Below are 10,183 nucleotides of genomic sequence, written 5' to 3' on the forward strand. Positions count from 1 at the left end.
TCACTGGAAGTGTTCAAGGCCAGGTTGGATGGGGCTTTGAGCAACCTGATCTAGTGAAAGATGTCTCTGCCCATGTCAGGAGGGTTGGACTAGATGATCTTTAAAGGTCCCTTCCAAGGCAAACCATTCTATGGTTCGATGACCTGGAGCAGCCCCTACCCAGCTGCTTGCCAGGAGTAGCACACTCCCTTGGTGCCCAGACAGCCATGGGCTAAGGAACATCCCTGGGCAGCCAGGAAGGCAGAGGAGGTGGCGCAGGGCTCATCTGATAAAAGGTGATTGAAATATGGCTTGAGTTGGAAACGTCTGAGAAAGTTCTTACTGCCATGAGTACAATACCGCACTGTTCATCCCAAGTCATCAGTAATTCTTGATTTAAAAATTAGAGCTCTGAAGACAGATGGCATAGCTGACCTGGTTCCATTCACCTTCACTCACATCATGTGGAGCTAACTCACTCATGCCTCTGCGTGCAGTATTTTGTGAAGGCAGTTAGCGCTTGCCAATAAATCTCTCAAGCATGAAAGCAGAGGAGTTTCCTTTGAACCACAGAAGGGCGAGAAATGTATCCTCACCTTGTTGTAAATATTCTGATTCTTTTTAAATCAAAATATGATTATATAGAAAAGGTTAAATATAATTAATAGATAAATAAGATAGGATTGTTAAGTTAGAAACAATAACCATAGGAACCTCACCAGGGAGTCGCCGTTCCATACTGAGGAACTAACAGTAACGAGATGGAACGATGAAGAATTGAATAGAAAAGTTTTGTTTGAGTCTTGTAACAGTGTGACCTGATATGCACCAGTGATGCTGCTTGAAAAGTCCCCCTTTACCCTCCCATCTTGATATGAATATGAAGAATGCCAATCGATAGATACTAATAGAAATAAACATTGATTATTCATAGGCCTGGAAATTGACAGAAACTTATAAGCTAGAAAAGTGATTATTAAAAGATTAAGATTTTATATATATATATATATATTTTCTGTATAAGGGTAACTAGGTATGAGCTATCCCTGATTTAATCATAAACTAGCTATGAACAATGTAGCATTGTGAAGAGGTAGAATTTGCTTGTCAAGAGAATGATCAAGTTGTAGGCCTGGTCAGTAAACCGGGGAAAACTTAAGAAGATTCCAAGAATAGGATTTTGCAACCAACCTGAGCATGCGCAAAGATTGGGTTCAACTAAAGGACACCATGAGGAAGACTATGGACGACCACCAGAGGACCTTAGATGACCACCTGTGTACCTGAAGGCGCATGCGTCACGAGCATTTACATATATTAATGAGTTCTCGGAAATTGTATGAATATGTTAATTGTTTCTTAGAAAATATGATGAATATGTATATTTTGATTGTATATAACTTTGGTAGCGGAGAAGCTAGGCACGCACACTAGGTGGAGCGATCCCCTGTGCGTCCAGCGCTGCAATAAAGAAGTGCCTGCTCACCTACATACATTGTGTAGATGAGTTTTTATATTACAGATTTGTAACAACCTCAGCGTTTTGTTTTCGATTAGGTTTCAAATCCCTGAATTATAAATCAATGTGTTTTGACAGGTTTTAACTGTGATTTTTATCAGTGGCAGGAACAGAGGCGATCATCTCCCTATCTGCTTACAGGAACCTGCATGGGTAAATAACCGGAATACTTCACAGAGTAGCGATCTTCAAATGGTTAATTAAGCCATCATAACAGCTATCTCTATATGTTAGTTTAAATATATATAAATGGCATCCGAATGTCAGGTATACTAATTCTGTTTATTGATATTTCTAAGTACTTGAGTTTGGGGGTTTGCTATCCGAGGCAGTGGCAGGTTTTAAAGACTGCTGTTTTATTCCCTGTGAAACAAATATAACAGCCTTTCTCCTGAGTACTGTAGGGGCACTCCGTTCTTCACGAAGAATAGTTGTTGCCTAAGTAATGTATCTGTAGCTTCTTAGTCTTGGAAAGAACTAGGGAGTGCCCAGCAAGAGGGATCCAGGTCAGGTGAGATGATCCCCACCAGGACTTGGATGTGCCTCATTTTCATGTTAAGAATCATGAAATAATTGCATACACGAGAGTCATCAATGCTATATTTAGACAACGAAAGCCTTGATGCTTGTACATTGTTCAATGGTACTTTTACTCCGCTTTGAACTATGCTCTGTCCATTTGCCATTCTGCTCCTTGGCCCTCAGGAGTGACTCATGGTAGAGGTTTAAGCAAGTCAGGAGAATGCTCATGCCGTTAGAAGACGGAAGCATATGTGAATACGGTAATGCCTGCACCGTGTTTAGCATTTCATTTAAAAGCATGTAAACCAGGATATCCTTAGAGGAGAATTTCCCCCTTTTTTGTCCATTTCCTGTTTCTGTGGTCCTTCTGAAGCAGTGAATTACCAGGAACTAAATGTATGCTTCATGACATGTCCTTTACTTGTCCCTGTGGTGATACCTGCAGAAGGTCTTTACCCTGAGGAAGGAACAAAGAGCAGCATAGAAGCAGAACTATTCCCTGGAGGTTAAAAAGATGTCAAAATCCAATGGCTTGGTTTTAGAAAGGAAACCCACTAAAAGCATACGAAAGAAATGGCCGAGACCATGAAAGCCTCTGTATCTGCTGAGTCTCAGGGAAGGGAAGAAATTCTATTCCAGTATTCGTCAACTGAGCCATGACCCAGTCAGGAATAACCGCCTTTGCCCACTGATGCAGGTTAATGGGCTGAAAACCCCTCACAGCAAATAAAGCTGAGAGTTGATTTGCAACAATAGCTGTGTATTGGACCTGCATAGGTGTTTAAATGCAGGCTGGTTTTAAGTTAAATAGCAAAGTGAAAGTCCTGGCCGCCTCTGGGGCTTCCTGAGGAGCCCTGACATTGGCAAGCAGTACCTCTTAGCTGCCTTGCGAGACGGCACTGACTTTGTGGGTTTGGGGAGATCACTTCTGAGTAGACACCGCCGACCCCCTCAGTTGCCCTCAGACTCCCCCGACCCCCTCAGTTCCCAGCCAGGCACCACCGATTACCTCAGCTCTCCCACATACACCCTTGCTCCCCGCGGTTCCCCTCACCAACAGCCCTGACGCCCTCACTTCCCCCGCAGACACTCCCATCCCCTCCCTTCTCCCAGACTCCTCCGACCCCCTCAGGCACCCAGGTACCCGCTCCCTTGCTGCCCCTCCAGAGACCCTGGCCCTGGCCTGCTCCCCGGCTCAGGGGAATACAGCGATGACTCTTCTGGCAGTAATGCAAGAAATGAACCTTTCAGGAACGTGTAAAGACAATGAGGCCACTCAGAACTTTTGCAAGGTGTATTTGCTATCGGTGGCGGTGAGTTTGTGTTTCTTGATGGAAATACATGAAGTCTTGTAGCTTCTGGGATTGTGTGACTGTGTTGGGGCGGTGCTTAGGGCACTGTGGATGAATCCAAAGCCAATACTTAACAGCCTGGGTTTTTTTCAAGCAAATCATGATGCAAGCGACACTCTCCCATTCTGATAATTTTGATGTTAAAAGAAGTCTTTGACAGAAAGAATGAGCAAGCACAAGGCCCAGAAATTGCAGACTGACCGGGAAAAGGAATGCTTAAACCAGCCTTTGAAGAAGATGTTAAAGCAGGGTAATGTTCACCATTTTGTTACTAATAATGAAGCAAAATCCTCTGCCAGGGAGTGTCTTAACGGGATGCTCAAAACCAAGATGTGGAGCTATTTTACAGCCCAGAACACCTTTTGCTACATTGACGTGCTGTCAGAGTTTATAAAGAGCTTGTCATGCTTTAACCCCAGTGGGCAACTAAGCACCACACAGCCATTCACTCACTCCCCCCACAACGGGATGGGGGAAGAGAGTTGGAAGGGTAAAAGTGAGAAAACTCATGGGTTGAGATAAAAGCAGTTTAATAATGGAAATAAATAAATACAGAAGTTGTAATGAAAAGGAAAATAACAGAGAGAAACAGACCCCAGGAAAGCCAAGTGATGCAAATGAAAACAATTGCTCAGCACCAAAAGACCGATGCCCAGCCAGTCCCTGAGCAGTGGCCCCCCTGCCACCCTCCCCCCTAGTTTTATTGCTGAGCATTATGTCATGTGGTGTGGAATATCCCTTTGGTCAGTTGGGGTCAGCTTTCCTGGCTGTGTCCCTTCCCAATTTCTTGCGCACCCCCAGCCTACTCGCTGGTGGGGTGGTGTGAGAAACAGAAAAAGCCTTGACTCCGTGTAAGCACTGCTCAGTGCTTACTCAGGAAAACATCCCTGTGTTATCAACACTGTTTCCCGCACAAATCCAAAACATAGCCCCATACTAGCTACTACAAAGAAATTTAACTCTATCCCAGTCAAAGCCAGCACAGAGCTGTAACTAGAGTTACCCCAGAGCTGTCAGAGCCAGGCCTGTGGACGTGAACACTTCAGACTCGGCAAGGGTTTGGAAAACTGGAGATGGGGGTGTGTTTGAAATGAAAGGATCTGCGCCTCTGCTCCAAAAGGGAGGCCACGTCAGGGTGTCTAGAACCAACGAGAGATTTGACAAAGGTTATGAACACACGTTCGCAAGGGAAATTTTCATAGTAGCGGAAAATGAGAGAAGGGGACAGATGCCTGCGTATCGCTTAAGAGACGATGGTTGGGAAGCAAGGGGGGGGACATTTTTCTCTAAAGAACTTCAAAAAGTGGATCCTGACAAGGACAAGAGCTGCAAAATTGAGAAGACCATTAGAGCAAAAGGGAAAGGAGGAAAGAAACAGTTGCTGGTGAAGTGGCATGTCTGGCCCCAGAAATTTAGGGTAGGAGCTTCCCAGGTATAGGACATCTCGTGACTGGCAGTGGAGTGGGGGAAGAAGAAGGGTGGCAGACGGGATTTCTACATGATGCTCCCCAGCAATGCCAGAAGCTGCCTGCAAAACACCGGCTCACACTTTCCCCTACAGCTGGTGAGGCCCCGTGGAGCTCTGTGGGAAGTGGAAGGTGAGGCTGGTAGAAACACCATAGCCAAACAGCTGGAATAGCATCAAGCAGGACACCATCTTTGAAATAGCACCGCAGGGCAAGCTGGGAATGGGGAAGATTGCATAGATCCGAACAATACCCTTCTGTACCTGTGCTGCAAGATTGTAAAAGCTGCCAGTCAAACCTTGGAGCTGGTGAGGCTGTGGGTCTCATGAATTACCCACTGGCCTCTATTTTCAGCCAGCTGGATGTTATGCTGGGGGACAGACTGAGAAGGCAGAGCAAAAACTGCTGCCCCTCCTGCACCTTCATTGAGCTGCCTGTCAATCACAGCCCTGATGCGCTGTCCACGCACTTCTCCACAAAGACCCAGCTGGGCAGCAGGAAGATTAGGGGACTGAGGCATCGCTCAGCTCTGACAGCCCAGAGTAGGAGGACTGAAGTATTCGGACCTCTCCGCAGCCATCTGTTCTTTCAAGACAAGATTTTGGTGAATGGTGTGGATGTAAAAAACTTGGGCTGACGTGCAGCAAAGACAGCTTTTTTTTGATGAGCTCTCTGGCAGTTTGTCATAATTTATTCATTTATTCATAAATTAAATAATGCGATTGCTATTCCATCCCTGGGATAAGGACGTTCCCCATTATTGTAATTACTAGCTATAATCCAGTCTTTGCTTCTTTTTCTTTTTCAACTCTGCTATTCCCGGTTGCTCATGACATTTTATCTTTTTTCTTTCCAAAACCATTTGTTTCAACTCATTTTATTTCTCTTGCTCTCTTCTTCCTCGTTCCATCCTCTCACATACCAGTTTCACTACAACATAGTATCAGCTGAACATAACCACCAAAGTTCGTAATCCAAACAATCCCCCAACAAAATATACTTTAATGCTGTGTTAAGTTACATCCACCCCTATTTTCTGTTGCAATTTGACTTTCCCCTTCATTTCGCCCTTTTGTGAGTGGTTATGACTCACATCCATTCCTCACTGCAAGTTGTCAAATTCCTCAATATGCATGGGACCAAGGATCCCAGGAAGATAATCTGAGTTCCCAGTTGGCCATGTTGCAGTTAGGGTAGGTAACCTGAAAGAAAAGACAAATCCAGCTTCATTCCCTTTGGCTATTAGATATTTTGGATATCCACTGCTCGGAAACGAGATGTTCATTACCCTGGTGGTCAAAGCACCTTCCACATGGCACTTCGAAGGAGTGTTTGTAATAAGCAAGGAAAACTTCCTTTTTGCAGGTGGTTAACCTGGACAGTTTGTCCTACAGATAATTGATGATTATCTTTTTTGCCCAAAGTGAAAGTTACACAGGGGCTGCTATCAAAAGCTTTCCAGATCGGACTGCCAGTCATGGTCCGTCAATTGTTTCAGGCAGTGACTGCGTTGTTAAGGTGACGTGGCCACCCGTGAAATGAGGAGGTACTAGTCGAGGCTTTGGACTGACCGGTCCAAGTGCAAAGTGGTACTTGAGTCTTACGAAGTCCATTGCTGTGTTCAATAATACCATTAGACTGGGGATGGTATGGAATGTGGAAAATGCATCAAATTCCTTGGGCTTCAGACAACCTGTGTATATTTTTATTTTTGCAAGTCGGATGGGGGTGGTGCACACTGAATGGGTGAGGGCAGCATATCAGGGGGTGGCATGGCACCCCGTTGCCATTGGATATTGTACTCTGTCAAGCTCCCTGTAAGCCCCGTTCCCACCACGATCCAGGCCTGACATCACAGAATCACAGAATCGCAGAATCACTAAGGTTGGAAAAGACCTGTAAGACCATCAAGTCCAACCATCAACCCAAGACCACCATGCCCACTAAACCATGTCCCACAGTGCCTCATCCACACGTTCCTTGAACGTCTCCAGGGATGGTGACTCCACCATCTCCCTGGGCAGCCTGTTCCAGTGCTTCACCACTCTCAGTAAAGCAATTTTTCCTAATATCCAGCCTAAACCTCCCCTGGCGCAACTTGAGGCCATTTCCTCTTGTCCTGTCGCTGTCACTTGGGAGAAGAGACCAACACCCCCCTCACCACAACCCCCTTTCAGGTAACTGGAGAGAGCTATAAGGTCTCCCCTCAGCCTCCTCTTCTCCAGACTGAACAACTCCAGTTCCCTCAGCCACTCCTCATCAGGCTTGTGCTCCAGATCCCTCACCAGCTTCGCCGCCCTTCTCTGGACACGCTCCAGCACCTCAATGTCCTTCTTGTAGTGAGGGGCCCAAAACTGGACACAGCATTCGAGGTGCGGCCTCACCAGAGCCAAGTACAGGGGCACGATCACCTCCCTACTCCTGCTGGCCACACTGCTTCTGATACAGGCCAGGATGCCGTTGGCCTTCTTGGCCACCTGGGCACACTGCCGGCTCATATTCAGCTGTGCCGGCTCATATTCACATTTTATGTACATTGTCATCTCCTGAATTGTACTGGAGTGTGCCATTCCCTGGGTAAGGGGAGCAGGCTCCCTCATTATTTTGAGGACAGGCAACGGGGTCTGAATTTCAAAGGTTGTGTCTGATGCCATGGGTTCAGTATCTAATAGGGCTGTGTAAGTAGCCAGTAGTGATTTTTCCAAGAGTATATACCATGACCGGGAACCTTGCCACCCCTTTGATCCAAACCCTGCGGGAGTTATTTGGGCATTAGTGGACCACAGTCTCCATTGGCTCAGCACTTGCCTAGCCACCGAAAGGTCCCAACACACTCTCGATCTCTCTCGCCAGAGTCCATCACCGAAATTCAAAATGTCCAGCGACTGCTCCAACACAGAAGGTGCCAGCTCTGCAAGCGGTTTCTGGCCTTCACCTTCCCTTGGCAGACCAGTCTGTCACCTAAATTGAAAATGTTTATAATGTTCCCAACATTCTCTCGCACTCTCTCCAGACCCCATCAACTTCAAACCCCAACAAATTCAAAAAGTCCAGCGACTGTCCTGTCACGGATGGTGCCAGGACAGAAAGCTGTTGCTGGCCCTCACCTTCCCTGGGTAGCCCTTTCACAGCCAACCAACACTGCGGTTCAGCGCTTGCTTTGCCTCCTAACAGTCACAAGGTGCTCTCTCTCTCTCTCTCTCAATCTTATAAGAGCCCAGCCCTGAAACTGAAAATGTCCAGCAACTGCTCCCACGTAGAAGGTGCCAGCACTGAAAGCTGTTGCTGGCCCTCACCTTCCTCTGGTAACCTCTTAAATGAACCACCAACTCTTGGGCTCCGTGCTTGCCTGGACTCTTAAAGGTCCCAATATCCTCTCGCTCTCCTGCTCACTCTCTCCAGAGCCCATCACTGAAATTGCAAAAGTCCAGCCATTGCTCCTACTCTAAAGGTGCCAGCACTGAAAGCTGTTGCTGGCCCTCAGCTTTGTTGCGTTTAAGGGAATGTACTTTCAAAATTTGTCTGTCAGAGTCCCAGGACTTTCACTGAGCAGATCCACAAATATTGAAATCAGTTACTTTATTGAGAGCGACAGAAACAGATTCAAAATTGCCGTTGACAAATTCACTAACTACAATAGTGCTCCTAGTTAAGGTTAATATTGCTAGAAAACTTGATAGTGATACAACAACCCGGGGATAACTTTCACCCAGAGGGTGAGAGGCGTAGCGTGTACCCAGAGAGGCGTCCCTGCCTGGGGTGGAGGAAGAGAATGCAGTCCGTCGACTGGTCCGTCAGGTATCGAGGTTCTTCTCTCCCACTTTAACAATCATTTTCTCTGTCTTTTGTCCCCAAAACTACAAGGTTCCCACCCCACCCCCCCCGCATATGTGACGTGTAGCATGATGTGGGTGGAGAGACGAGTGCTATAGTCATACATACGTTTAGCATGACCTCTATAATCTTCACTAGCATATGCAGGGGGGTGAGTTGTAATGTGCATTTCACCGGTAATGAGGCAAAAGTCAGTTATCGGACACGAAGCCTTTTGAAGAAACAAAGAACCATTCATGTTTTTCTTATCTTGCTATCTTTGCTGACCACAAGCAGGGCTGTCCTGGCTCCACAGGGCCCCCTCCTTATCTGCACCCTCTGTTAGCCAGGGTGCAACAACACACAAGGCTAAACAACAATTACTATGACCCATGCAGTTTTCTACAGCCCAGCTGCAGGTCACTTGAGCGTGTTTACAATCCTCCTCGCCAATCTTCCGTTATTTTCCCATGCTGCCCATGCTAACTTTTAGCAAATTGAGCTCAGGAAACCAGCTGGCATGGAGCTCTAGATGTTTTCTCTCAAAGCCATTTTTGTGACTGTGGTGTAAGCATGCCAAAAGGCCCACATCTTCATATCGTATTCTGCTGCTTGCAAAAATAGCCCTGTAGTTCTGTGTGTGCTACTGTCATGCAGAAAGCTAACCACGTAAATACCTGTTTGCAGGACTGCACAGTAGCTGCAGAACCTCATTTCATTTCTAGCCAGCGTTCTCCTGAAAATGAGCTGAGCGTTACCTGGGACAGCTCTTGAACACAGGACTGGGAGGAAACAGAAGGGATATGAAATGAATTAAAGGTATTATTAAAGACAAATGCAGGGAATTAAACTAGTTTAGCCCTGTCCCTTTGCACAGCAGAACCAAGGCCTGGTTTGGAGCATCCGTATGGCTATACCTTGTCAGTGGAAGCAATGGGGTGCTGTTCCTCTTGAAGGAGGTGCAGGAGGACCCCTATCAGCACCCAGCTGAGCTATATGGTTGTTGAAGCATGGACTCCGTTCTCCTCTGGAGTTCAGTGCAACGGGTCGCATGGGTGAAGCCTTTGTATGATTTCCTCCAAGTTAGGTTTTATGTCAGCTTCAATAATAACCCATAAAGAAGTCAATGAAAGGATTTCTCCTGCCAACGTCCGCTAAGACTGCTGGAGAAGAAAAAAGAAGCTCTTCCCTTCAACACCCACCCTCCACTCCCAACTCCCCCCTCCCCCCCCCCAAAAAAAAAAAAGAAAATTCTCATTCACTCTTCACCCTTAATCCTTCCTTCTTCAAAGCTGTACGGCAGCCATGTTACGATGAAGTGATAAAGAGCTTACTTTGGAGCTAGAGGAGGAAAAAACCATAGAGGACTCTCAAGTCTCATTCCAAGGATTGAGAAACCTTAAAACATGGAGAGGGAACATCCTTGCTGCGCCCTGAGTTTGTCAGCCACCTTCTGCTCTTTCTTAGTCAAACACGCCAATATGCTATACTCCTGCAACTAAACTGTTGCATATTTTCGGAGGTTTATGTCT

Source organism: Gavia stellata, chromosome 33 (assembly GCF_030936135.1).
Source record: "Gavia stellata isolate bGavSte3 chromosome 33, bGavSte3.hap2, whole genome shotgun sequence".
Classification (NCBI taxonomy): domain Eukaryota; kingdom Metazoa; phylum Chordata; class Aves; order Gaviiformes; family Gaviidae; genus Gavia; species Gavia stellata.